Consider the following 13,381-nt stretch of genomic DNA (forward strand, 5'->3'; position numbering starts at 1 on the left):
GAGAGAGGCAGCCATGGCTTTGGAAGCTTAAAGGTAAGTTTCTCGATTTTTCTTCCGTGAATTAATTATCTATGGTGATCCTTAAGCACATGGATATGTATATATGTATTTTACTATGTTTACAGAACCAAAACTTCAGCTTTACAATTGGAAACATAGAAGAAAGAAGAAGAGAAAAACGTTGGAGGCAAGAGAGAGGGGCTACGGGTTAGGCCTATTGGAGGTAAGCCTCCGAGTTTCGTTCTGTGAATTAATTAATTATGGTATCCCGTGGTTGTATAGTGATGTTTAATAAAGATAAAATCCAATTTGGGGCAGCGAGGAAGTCATAAAAACAGCCCGCTCAATTTCAGCGCGTTTGAAGAGGTTCCGAGTGGCGATTTGACAATTTTGGCCAATTTTGGGTAAGGTAAGGTTTCTACTTTTAATTTGTACTTTATGGTGTTGTTATGGAGTTTGTTACACGCCCTATAGGTGGCTGGAAATATGAAAATGGCATAGAAACACTTGACATTCGTAATAAACTAAATTGGAGTCGCTATAGTTGAATTATCGTCAAAGTAAAGTGTTGTTCTTGTGAGGTGCTGTTGCAGGGGTGTGGAATGTTGTTGTAGGGTATAAATATGTTCTAAATAAGGTGGGTGATATTCTTTTTGCATCCACACGACCCCCCTCTTTGTACAGTTAAAGGTTTTGCCAAATGGAAACTAGAAACCCTATTTTGATATCGTATTTTTGAACGAGTTGTTTGGAGTATATGTTGTATATTGTTGGTGTGAATTGTGTAAACATATGTTGCAGGTTGTTGTTGGTTGGCTGTAGTGTTTAGGGGTCTAATTGGAAATTTGGATAGGGCACATTATAGGGGAGGTGCTGCCCAATTTTTGTTAACGCCTTAACTAGTTAAGGAACTAGTCGAGAAGGTGAGCGAAGGGATGAATGCTATGAATACTCGTGGGTAGTCTAAATTGCTGAAAAGTCTAAGGTTGTTAACACTTGCATTACTTCCATGTTAAATAGGTTTCAAGTACAACGACGTGAACACGATTAAGGGGAGTCCATAAGAGGTATGTGAAGCTTCTCTTAGTATGTTTTTGGTATAGGTATGTAAAGCCTATCTTTTCTCTTTTGGCATGTCTTAGATGTAAGCAGGATATGATATGAGCTTTGGGGGTAATTCCGGTCCCAGGTTCTGAATATGACTTCAGGACCCTCACTCACTTTTGAATGTTAAACTTTAAAGTAGTAAGCTGCTATCTTCGAGTCTTCTATATGACTGTATAACAATTGATTCGACTAAGCTCTTGTTTGTAAATAAACAAAAGGCTCTGAGATAACAAATGCTCAGACTGCTATAAGATATTTCACATTGGTATATGTCTAAGATTTCCAAAAACTCCTTTTTACATAGTCCTTAGTGATAGTTAGAGAGTATAAGTCAGATACCTTCTGCCCTGATCCCCAGGTGATGGTTCACTTGATGACTTCATTGAGTCTCAGATAATGATTTAAACTGTGTTTTATTTCTCACTACTCTACTCGTGTATACTATAATACTTCCTCTCCGAGTCCCAAGCCGGTTATCAGATTCGTGCAATTCACTACACTATTCACCAAGTCCCTCGCTAGAGGGCTGGCATCCGTATGTATGTATATGATGATGATTTGTTGTAATAAGGTGATGATGGCATGGGGCCTGATATTGACACTATGATGATGTGTTGTAATAAGGTGATGATGGCACGGGGCCTGATACTGATACTACAAATATGATTCACCGGATCCTTGATAGGGCCGGCTATACTTAAAGTTTGAGCATGCATGATTTTACTTTTCCAAGTACCGATTTCTTATTTGACATTTTATCCCCTGCTTCTCTACTTTAGATATGCTTTCAGTTGTATCATGTTATGTTTTACATACTCAGTATATATGTCGTACTGACCCCCTATCTTCGGGGGGCTATATTTCATGCCCGCATGTACAGGTACAAGTTTTGGGAGTCCATCAGCTTAGGATTCCATTCAGCTCCGTTGGAAGAGGCTCTATTGTATCGAAGACTAGTTATTTATACGGACCATGGATGTGTAAAATTATTGTGTATATTCAGGGGTACGGCGGAGGCCCTGTCCCGCCATATGTTGTCGTTAATATTTTTAGAGGTCTGCACACATGTATATGTGGGTTGTGTATGTCAGTTTGATTCAGCTGGGTCTACATGATATATGATATATGTTATTATGTTATGGCAGCCTTGTCGGCTTGCGTGCTCTGTCATGTTGTGATACAAACAAAAAGGGCTACAGGTTTATGAAAATGTTACCACCATAGTTGGTATGAAAATGAGATTATGATGCCATAGTTGTTCACCGAGCCCTAGGATGGGCCGGGTACGAGATATGTATATAATGACCACCTGAAGGAAAGTACAGACTATATAGAGTTTACTCTCTTTCTTTTTTGGCATGTCTTAGTTGTAAGTTAAATATGATGTGAGCTCCGTAGTAACTCCATTCTTAACATCTCCTGTTTACTTTTGAATATCAAACTCTGATAGTAGTTGAACTATTTCCCTGGAAACTTCTATATGTTAAAGAGGTACCAAATATACAGGCTCCAAGTCTTAAAGACTATACGAGACTAAGTGTTTTGATTCCATAAATGATTTGGTCCTATATTAATACATGTCTAGGTTCCCCGAGATTACTTTTGAGACAGCCCATAATGGCATTTAGAGGACACTCGAGATGACTACACCATTACTCGGGTCCTCAAACAAAAGCTTAACTTTTTTATTTTGTCGAGTCTTAGATAATAATTTAAATTGCATATAGTTACTCACTACTCTACTCGTGTATATTATAACCCTTTTTTCACCGAGTCCTAAGCCGGGTACGTTATCGTGCACAACTCACTGCATTGTCCACCGAGCCCCTCACTAGAGGGCCGGGTACATATGTATATATATATGATGATGTGTTGTAATAAGGTAGTGATGGCGCCGGGCCTATGATGGTCCTATAGATGTGATTCCCCGAATCCCTGAAAGGGCCAGCTATATTGTATAAATTACGCATGCATGCTTTCATGATTCACAGAGTACAGGTACAGGTTTCCAATTTTGATATTTTAGCCCCTGCTTCTCTACTTCAGATATGCTTCCAGTCGCATTATGTTATGTTTTACATACTCAGTACATATGTCGTACTGACCCCCCTTTCTTTGGAGGCCTGTGTTTCATGCCCGCACGTATAGGTACATGTTTTGGGAGTCTGTCAGCTTAGGATTCCATTCAGCTCAGTTGGAAGAGGCTCCATTGTATCGAAGCCTAGTTATTTATATGGACCATTGATGTGTAAAATTGTTGTGTCTATTCAGGGGTACGATGGGGGCCTGTCCCCCCATATGTTGTCGTTAATATTTTTAAAGGTCTGCAGACATGTATATGTGGGTTGTGTATGTCAGTTTGATTCAACTGGGTCTACATGATATATGATATATGTTATTATGTTATGGCAGCCTTGTCAGCTTGCGTGCCCTGTCATGTTATGATACAAACGAAAAGGGCTACAGGTTTATGAAAATGTTATCGCCCAGTGGGGATCTGATATTATTTTATTTACAGTTCAATTTGACCACAGTTGATATCTAGGTATATGGGGGTCCAGGTCGGACTCCAGTCACGGCCTACGGGGTTGAGTCGTGACAGAAGTGATATCAGAGAAGTTCGTCCTTGGATCGTCTGCAGACCGTGTTTAGTAGAGTCTTGATTATTGATGTGTTGCGCGCCACATCCATAAACAGGAAGCTATAGGACATTTAGGATATTACCTTTCTTTTACATCTGAGATTGTGCTTTAGATCCGAGTCATAGGAAAATTCCTTATACTAACCTTGGATCTTAATAGAAGGACGACACCAATAGAAGGAAGTAATTGATGACATGGAAAGTTACGAAGTATGCAGGTAAGTAAAGAAGCCACGGAAGATATCCGTCGGGTAAGGTATTCAAGTACTATTGAAATGTAAAGTTGAAACCCGAAAGGAAAGTAGACAGGAAGTGCAACAGATGCAGTTTAAAGTTGGACATATGAGGTAAGTCCAGTATTTTTATATTATTGTTGACGTTGAAAGCCCTGTATGGTTGCGCTATGAGATGTCATTGAAAGCCCTGTGCGGCTGTGATATGATATGTATTGTTGGCCCTATGAGGCATTGTTGGTATTTTCTGCATGCAGGTTTTGGAATAGTAAGAAGTGTAGAGGAAACTCTGCCGAAATTTTCCTAATACAGGAAGAAGGGAATAAAACATAGTTTATAACATATCTTGGAAATTGATACTGGGTACCTATAGGATGCTAAATTAAAGCTATAAGAGTTACTCTTCATGTCGTCGATAAGGGACACCCTCTTTACTTAGGGAAATTTATTTCGAAGAAACAAAAGTCTGTCTAAGCAGTACAGTTCAGACCATAGTATCTCTAACCATAATTGTGTTGTAGGGAAAAAAAAGCTCAGGTTAAAGGGTAAGGTGTCTAGTAATTGAGCTTCACTCTTTTCGAAAGTCCCAAGCCCTCAATTCCTATCGTAAATTAGACGAGTTGTTCATAACTTGAGGATAAACTTGGAAGGAGACCAGGTCAGGCAAGTATTAAAAGGGAAGTACTGTGATGTTTAAGAGGTTCTGGTTTCTTCCAACAATGATTGAAAAATGGTTTACGATAACAGTTTATAGTTATCCACTGACTAATTGGGAAAAGAACTTCTAATAGAAGCACCTCAAAGAGATGTCAAGAACTGAACACGAATACGAATTAAAAGGGGGATATGTAAGTATGAATTGAACAGTATGATATGAGTATACAGGGATAAAGTGGAACCACTAGTAAGATGCACTTAGTACGCAACGCAGTAAGAGCATGGGGCTTAAGATACAAAAAAATGATGCGTGTACACAACGTCGCCCCAGAAATAGTGGAACCCTTAAAGGACGAGGATGGAAAATTTAAGGAACAAATGGTGCAACTTTTATTCGCCCCAAGAAGCAAAGGATATAGGTTGGGATAAAGCTACTACTTTAAGAAAACCTTAAATAGTTATCGTCGGAATACTAGCACTGCCTAACTGGAGTTGGAATGACTACAGGTGCGAAGTAATTCTAGGAAAAGGAAAAGTAGAAGGTGGCCTTGGATGAGTTGTTCCTTAGGTCACATTATTCAAGTACCGATTAGTAGACAAGACATCACATTAAATATGGAAAGGTTCTCATCGCTTCATAATTTAGCCAAGGCTCCGTATGCGGATAGTCCGATTATAAAATATGCAGATAGACAGAGAAATGATGCAGTACCAAGTAGATTGGAGGAAGAGATTGGGCGAAATTGAGACTGGAAAAAGAGACATAGAGCAAGGTACAAGCAGATGAAAGTACGAGTACCCTCTAAAGGGGGGAAGTTAATGAGAAAATGGCAAAAGTAGGAGGAGACAATTGATTTGGCAATATATGTGAGATATATGTCTAAACTTCAATAAGATATCTTACTGAACCAAGTTAGAAAGGTCCGGAAGCTACCAATAATTGGATGGAAGCCAGAATACTACATAAGGCAGCGTTAAGAAGTTTGTGACGAGACCCTGAACAACATAACACTAGAAAGCGGTTGCATATAAAAACAAAAGAGTGTAACCATGAAAGGATATCGACCAAGTTAAGATATATTACGAAGGATAATGACAGCATGCTAGACCAAAAGCCAAAATGGTGGTTATAGAGTTAGTCGCAAATGATGTTGCGATAGATAAATAACTAAAGAAAAAGGAATAGAAAGCCTCATGTGGTAGAAAATGAGGAGAACACAAAGTGAATAGAGGATAGGGGAGCTTATATGTCAAATTTCTTTAAAGCAATGCAAGCTAATAATAGCCAAAACTCAAAGCGGCTCCAAAGGTCACAATATGAACTAACTTTAGCGCTACCCAGTAGCCCACCCTAATGAATAGGTGCGTACAGAAAGGGGGGAATACAATAGGAGAAGTTAAATCAAAATGACCAAAAAAAGGAGGGACATGGTCATAGTGGAGCTAAAGGTCTACGCCAATACTGGTTACAAGATAACAGAGGAAAGGATAAGGCAAAACATAAAGACTCGCGAGACAACGCTGAGGTAAATCTGGAGCTAAGTTGAGTGCCCCGCATATTATGGCAAGGATTACAATGAAACGCGACACGAAGACTTCCTAGGGAGGTCACCCATCTTAGTATTACTCTCGCCCCAGCACGCTTAACTTCGAAATTCTGATGGAACTTAATGCGTTAGTGCTGGTATGATCACGTGAGATGGAAGAATCGGAACTAGCGGCGGAGAAACGGCATGAGATTATGTTCCTGGAGTACTATACGTTACGTTGAGGTTATTGTAAAAAGGATTTAAGCAAGACAAGAAGGATTAGCTAACTGCTAACTGACGACGCACTCAAATGCCACAGCTCTTCAACATAGTACCAGTTAATGAGAGGAAAACCACAGAAGGACTATATGGGCCAGTGGGCGAGGGAATTTCGACACCACTTGGTAGCCAACTCTGAGAGAGAAAAAGTAAAACCCAAAAGGTAAGGGTACCAGCCGATGTAATTTACGGATGACAGGAAGTAATACCCAAAGTCAAAAATTCCGCAATATGACCAGGACTACAAGACTCACTTCGCACTGTAGCGCCAGATGACTCTAGAGGGAATGTTACTTGTGGTTTAACGATATTAGCCCCTTCTCCTTCGATAAAAGGCTACCTACTCAGCCGAAAAGGTGTAAAATTGTAGGTTAAAGGAGTGGTAGGACCTTACAGAGTCCCCATAGCTATTATCCCAGGCGAAGGAGCCTAAGTTGCAATTAACTACTGAGAGATACAAAGATAGGTTAAGCCAAACTACCGAGTTGGAATTAGTACTACGGGTGAAGTAAAACATGGCCACGATTGGACCAAAGATCTACCCCAACATCGAGTGTAGTATAAGGGAGAAAAAGGCAAGGTAAAACATGAGAACTAATGAGTTAGCGCTAGGATACTTCTTGTACCCTCTCATATTCTTGTAAAGGTAAAGAATGACACAAGATAATGTGTCTAGAGGATTACAAGCGGGGGTAAGGGAAATTGTGAAAGGGTCTAAGTGATACTGGCAGAACTAAATGGTTACTACAGGATGGCGAGCTTCTATGTCAAAATTCCTTCGGAATTATACCAGATCATGTTAGACAAAGAAAAGAACGACTATGAGAGCCATTATATGAGAGGGGACTGCAGCATTATTCAGTAGCCAACCCTAAGGATTGGAAAAAAAGAGGGAAAGAAGGACCCAAAAGATCGAATGACAGTTAAAGTTCTAAAAAGAGTCGAGAAGGACTATACGAGGCTAACGGTTCCCAAATTATCAACGTCATTATGAACCTATTTTATACTCTGTAAGAGTAGGGTACTATATGGGCTATTGTGAGTAGGCTAAGGTATCAGCCCATTTGCTTCCAATCAAGAGCACCTATAAAGTTGAAATTAAGAGGAGTTATAGAACATGGAGATAGTAAGGTTTTGTGAGGTTTCCCCAGCTAATATCTTATATAGAAGGACTTCAAAAATGATTAACATTTGGCATCAATCCAAGAAGAGATCAAGAACACAGGTAGATATTAGTACCCCAGTTTGTCCCTTGAGCTGCTGAACAGACTAAGCATACTATCAGACGTTAGAAGATATATTGCGGGCTTATATGGTTGGCTTTAAGAGTAACTGAGATGATCGTCCACCACTTATTGAGTTTGCCTACAAGAAGGGCTACCATTCCAGTATCCAGATGACCCCCTACAAGATATTGTAAGGCAGAGTGTATAAGTCCCCCTGTTGGGGAAAAGACTAAGCTGGTAGGCCAAACAGGATTAAGCAAACTATTGACTAACAACCCAAAGTCGGCAGAAATGATATACAGATAATAAACATCGATATTCAGAGTTCAAAAGGATGATTGAATGTTCATAACGGAGTCACCTAGAAAAGAGAACTTAACCCAAAATATATTAGACTGTATCAAGTTGCTCATAAGGTGGGCAACATGGCTGGTAAGTTAAGCTTACCACCTTATTTGGAAAATATGCGCCCAGTCCATCAGATAGGAATGCTTCGCAAGGGTACTATTACACCCCACATCTTTGAACTCGGAAGGTTCCTTAAGTTACTTAGAAGCTAGTATGTGAGCCACTTAAGTTACGACCCTATTGAACAACTCTAAGAAGGGAGAATGTGAGCCCCCATGGTAGGGAAGGTTGGAAATAGGGTCAAGAGAAGTCGGAAGGAGTTGGAGGCCAAGTAACGAGTCGTAGGACTCGACTAATCTACGTAAACTACTAATTTAGAAGTCTTACATACGTGAGTTACTTGATTACATACCAATATTACGTATCAAGGGTTTCATAGGCTCTTAAAATAAGACGAGATTATGAACGATATTACGAACCCACGAGGAGGAAAAAAGAATTGCGCGGGGCAGCCAATGGGAGGGTGACACGTGGCAGAATCTAAGCAAGTAGGTGACCCACCTGCTTGGGGTCAAGTAGGTGACCCACCTGCTTGGGGGAGGTGGCCCCCACTGCCACGTGGCAGCCTAGGGGACAAGGCAAGGATCTGTGGCCCAATGGGAGGCTGACACGTGTCACCCTTAGGGGATGACACGTGTCACTTCTTGAGGAAATATATATATGTGTGTTGATGACTATTAAGTCATTATACAGCTGAAACAAGTCCAAAAAAAGGAGAGAAAATGTGAGAGAGGGAGAACACCTACGGCAGCCAAGAACCAAGGTGAGTTCGAATTTTTTCTTCGTGAATTAATTATCTACAATATTCCTAAAACACGTGGGGATGTATATATGTATATTAGGATTCTTATGGAATCATTTATTCAGCTTAGAACTTGGAAGAGATAAGGAAAAGTTGAAAGAAAACCTTAGGAACAACAAAGAGGGAGTGACGGCTTTGGGAGAAAAAAATAGGTAAGTCCAGATTTCGTTCCATAAATTAATTACTTAGCATATAATAGGATAATACGGAGGTATTCGTAGTATAAAATTAGGGTTTGGTGCAGCAAAAATCGGACAGCAAGCTGCCACGATGTTACAACGCGCTAAAGAAAGTTCCGAGGCACAATTTCGGCAAGTTCTAGCCAATTTCGGGAAAAGTATGTTCTTCCCCTCTAATTTGAAGTTTATGATGTTAAATTAGGGTGTATTACACACCGTAGGGGCTGCTGGAAGTTGGGGAAAAGGTTTGAAAAGTTTGGCGTTCGAAATAAGCTAAGTTGGAGTCACTATAGTTGAATTGTCGTCGAAATAAAGTATTGTTCTTGTGAGGTGATGCTGAAGGGGTGTAGCTTGTTGTTGCAGTATATAAATATGTCCTAAATGAGTTGGGGGAGCTTCTGTTTTCATCCATACGACCCCCTCTTCGTACGATTAAAGGTTTTGCCAAATGGATACTAGAAACCCTATTTTGATATCGTATTTTTGAACAAGTCGTTTGGAGTTTATGTTGTATATTGTTGGTGTGAATTGCTGCAGGTTGTTGATTTTGGTTGGCTTTAGTCTTAGGGACCTAATTGGAAATTTGGATAGGTCACATTATAGGGGAAGTGCTGCCCAATTTTCGGCGATGCCTTAGCAAATAACAGAACTAGTCGGGGAAACGACTAAGGAAATAGATTCCATTAATACTAAGGTGTAACCTAGGGTGCTGGAAAGTTAAGAGGGGTTAATATTCATATTACTTTCATGTTGAATAGGTTCAAAGGACGGCGAGGTAAACACGATAAGAAATAATTCAGACAAGGTATGTAAAGCTTTCTCTTGACATGTTTTGGCATAGGTAAGTAAAGCTCATTCTCTTTCTTCTGTTGGCATGTCCTAGTTGTAAGCTGAATGTGATATGAGCTCCGGGTTAATTACATTCTTAAGTATCTCTTATTTACTACTGGATGTTGAACTCTATGGTAGTTAAACTATTTCCCTGGAAACTCTTATATGTTAAAGATGTATGAATGTACAAACTCCTAGTCATAAAACTATTCGAAGACAAATACTCTAGAATTCTTAAGTGAATAGTCTTACTTTGGTATATGTCTAAGAACCTCAAGATGTAATCAATGTAGCCCCTAATGGCATTTAGAGGGCAGCCAGAATAACTATACTGTTACTCGAATTCTTAAACAATAACTTAGTCCTCTTATAGAGTTGAGTCTCAGATAATGATTTAAACTGTGTTTTGTTTCTCACTACTCTACTCGTGTATACTGTAACACTTCTTCTCCGAGTCTCGGGCTGGTTGTCAGATTCGTGTAATCCACTACACTGTTCACTGAGTCCCTCGCTAGAGGACCGGCATCCATATGTATATATATGATGGCCTGGGGCCTGATACTGATACTATATGATGTGTTGTAATAAGGTGACGATGGCCTGGGGCCTGATACTGATACTATGATGATGTGTCGTAATAAGGTGGCGATGGCATGGGGCCTGATACTGATAATACATAGATGATTCACCGGACCCCTGACGGGGCCAGCTATACTAAAAATTTGAGCATGCATGTTTTTGTGATTCACAGAGTACTGGTACATGTTTCTAATTTGATAATTGGTTCCCCTACTTCTCTATTTTGGATATACCTCTAGTTGTACTATGTTACGTTTTACATACTTAGTACATATGTTGTACTGACCCCCTTTCTCGGGGGGCTGCATTCATGCCCGTAGGTACAGATACAGGTTTTGGGAGTCTGTCAGCTTAGGATTCCACGCAGCTCAGCTAGAAGAGGCTCCATGGTATCGAGGCCTAGTTTTTGATACTGTCCACTGATGTATAACATTGTTTTATCCATTCAGGGGTACGGTGGGGGCCCTGTCCCACCATATGTTGTCATTTATATTTTTAGAGGTCTGCAGACATGTATATGTGGGTTGTGTATTCAATTTGATTCAGCTGGGTCTACATGATATATGATATATGTTATTATGTTATGGCAGCCTTGTCGGCTTGCGTTCCCTATCATGTTGTGATACAAACGAAAAGGGCTACAGGTTTATGAAAATGTTGTCACCCAATAGGGCTCTTTTATATAATATTGTTTTATTTACAGTTCAATTTAACCACAGCTGATAGTTGGGTATACGGGGGGTCTAGGTCGGGCCCCAGTCGCGGCCTACGGGGTTGGATCGTGACAGAAGTGGTATCAGAGCAGTTCTTCATTGGAGTGTCTGCAGACCGTGTCTAGTAGAGTCTTAGTTATCGATGTGTTGTGCACCACATCTATAAATAGGAAGCTACAGGGCATTTAAGATGTTACCTTTCTTTTGTATCTAAGATCATGCGATAGAACTGTGTCGTTAGGATAATCCCTCCTTAATAAATTGTTATGTGTATGGTAATGTTTCTAAAAAGGGAATTGGTTCTAATGTATTTTCTCATAGATATGTACAGATCGGGGTGAAAGATGGAAAAACCAGCTCCAGACGGTGGAGGGAGTATGGGAAAGGCCCCTAAGGGACCTTCCAGACCGAGATCTCCAGCTCCAAGACCGAGCAGGAAGAGTCCGAGCTTTCCTATTGAGACTGACCCTTCGGAGGAACCCAACTATTCGATCGAGACTAATCCTTCAGAGGACTTCCAGTATACTAGTAAGGTTGATTCCTTGGAAGGCCCAACGGCGATAGTCCTAGAATGTCCGATGACCCGAGAAGCTATTCCGGAGGCCACACCAGTTGCTCGGATGACAGAGCACTACGTTAGGCCGACTTCTACAGTAAGTGTTATTACATACTCGAGCCCCTTATCTTGGACCTCGGTAAACCAGGGGACGCCGCGTTATTCATGTCTTATGGACTTAAGTGAGGAAGATGATGAGGGACAGACAAGTAGATGGCACACAGATGCGGAGAAAGAGTATACTTCACCTCCTAGGTCACTGGGACGAACAAGGGACTAAATGAGCTACAGGCACAGGATAGGTGAAGTTTTGTTAACTATATGGGGTAATTTTGTCAGTGTTGTTCTGAGATAATGTAGAAGGCCCTGTGCGGCTTTAATAGGAAATGTGATAAACACATGTGTATGTTGGCCCTGTGAGGCATTATGGCAGTAATATGATATGACACGAATAAATGTATATATATGTTGTCCCTGTGAGGCATTGTTGGTATTTTCTCCGTGCAGGTTTTGGGATAAGTAAGAAATGTAGAGGAAACTCTACCGAAATTTTCCCAGAACAAGAAAAATGGAGTAAAACATAGCTTATAACATGTCGTGGAAATTGATACTGGGTACCTATAGGATGCTAAATTAAAGCTGTAAGAGATACTCTCCATTTCATTGATAAGGGATACCCTTTTTACTTGGGGAAATTTATTTTGAAGAAACAAAAGTCTGTCTGAGCAGTACAGTTCAGACCACAGTATCTCCAGCTGTAACTATGTTGTAAAAAAAAAAGAAGCTCAGGTTGAAAGATAAGATGTCCAATAATTGAGCTTCACTCATTTTTGAAAATACCAAACCCCCGACTCCTATTGTAAATTAGATGAGTTGTTCATAACTCGAGGATAAACTCAGAAGGGGACCAGGTAGGTCAAGTATTAATAGAAGTACTGTGATGTTTAAGAGATTTTGGTTTCTTCCAACAATGGTTGGAAAATGGTTTACGATAACATTTTATAGTTCTCCACCGACTAATTGGGGAAAGAGCTTCTAACAGAAGCACCTCAAAGAGATGTCAGGAACCGAATATATGTATGAATTAAAAGGGGGATATGTAAGTATGAATTGAACAGTGTGATACAAGTATGCAGGCACAAAGGGGAACCACTAGTAAGATGCACTTAGTACGCGTTGACTAAGTTAAAGGCCTGCGTTGAGACCACAGTAAGAGCATGGGGCTTAAGATACAAAAAAATAATACGTGTACACAATGTCGCCCCAAAAATAGTGGAACCCTTGAGGGACGAGGATGGAAAACTTAAGGAACAAATGACGCAACTTCTATTCGCCCCAAGAAGCAAAGGATATAGGTTGGGACAAAGCCACTACTTCAAGAAAACCTAGAATAGTTATCGTCAGAATACTAGCACTGCCTAGTTGAAGTTAGAACGCCTATAAGAACCAACAAATGAAAGTACGAGTACCCTCTAAAGGAGGAAAGTTAGTGAGAAAATAGCAAAAGTAGGAGGAGGCAAATGATATGGAAATATATTTTGAATGGACATGTAAATATCAATAAGATATCTTGCTGAACCAAGTTGGAAAGGTCTGGAAGCTACCAATAATTGGATGGAAGCCAGAATGCTACATAAGACA

The 13,381-nt window shown here is 40.2% G+C and overlaps 1 pseudogene; it reads right to left on the bottom strand.

Moving 5' to 3' along the window:
- Positions 1 to 6,216: 6,216 nt before the first annotated feature.
- LOC129891004 (5S ribosomal RNA) lies at positions 6,217 to 6,336 on the bottom strand (annotated as a pseudogene).
- Positions 6,337 to 13,381: the final 7,045 nt, after the last annotated feature.

Source organism: Solanum dulcamara, chromosome 5, assembly GCF_947179165.1.
Source record: "Solanum dulcamara chromosome 5, daSolDulc1.2, whole genome shotgun sequence".
Lineage (NCBI taxonomy): Eukaryota > Viridiplantae > Streptophyta > Magnoliopsida > Solanales > Solanaceae > Solanum > Solanum dulcamara.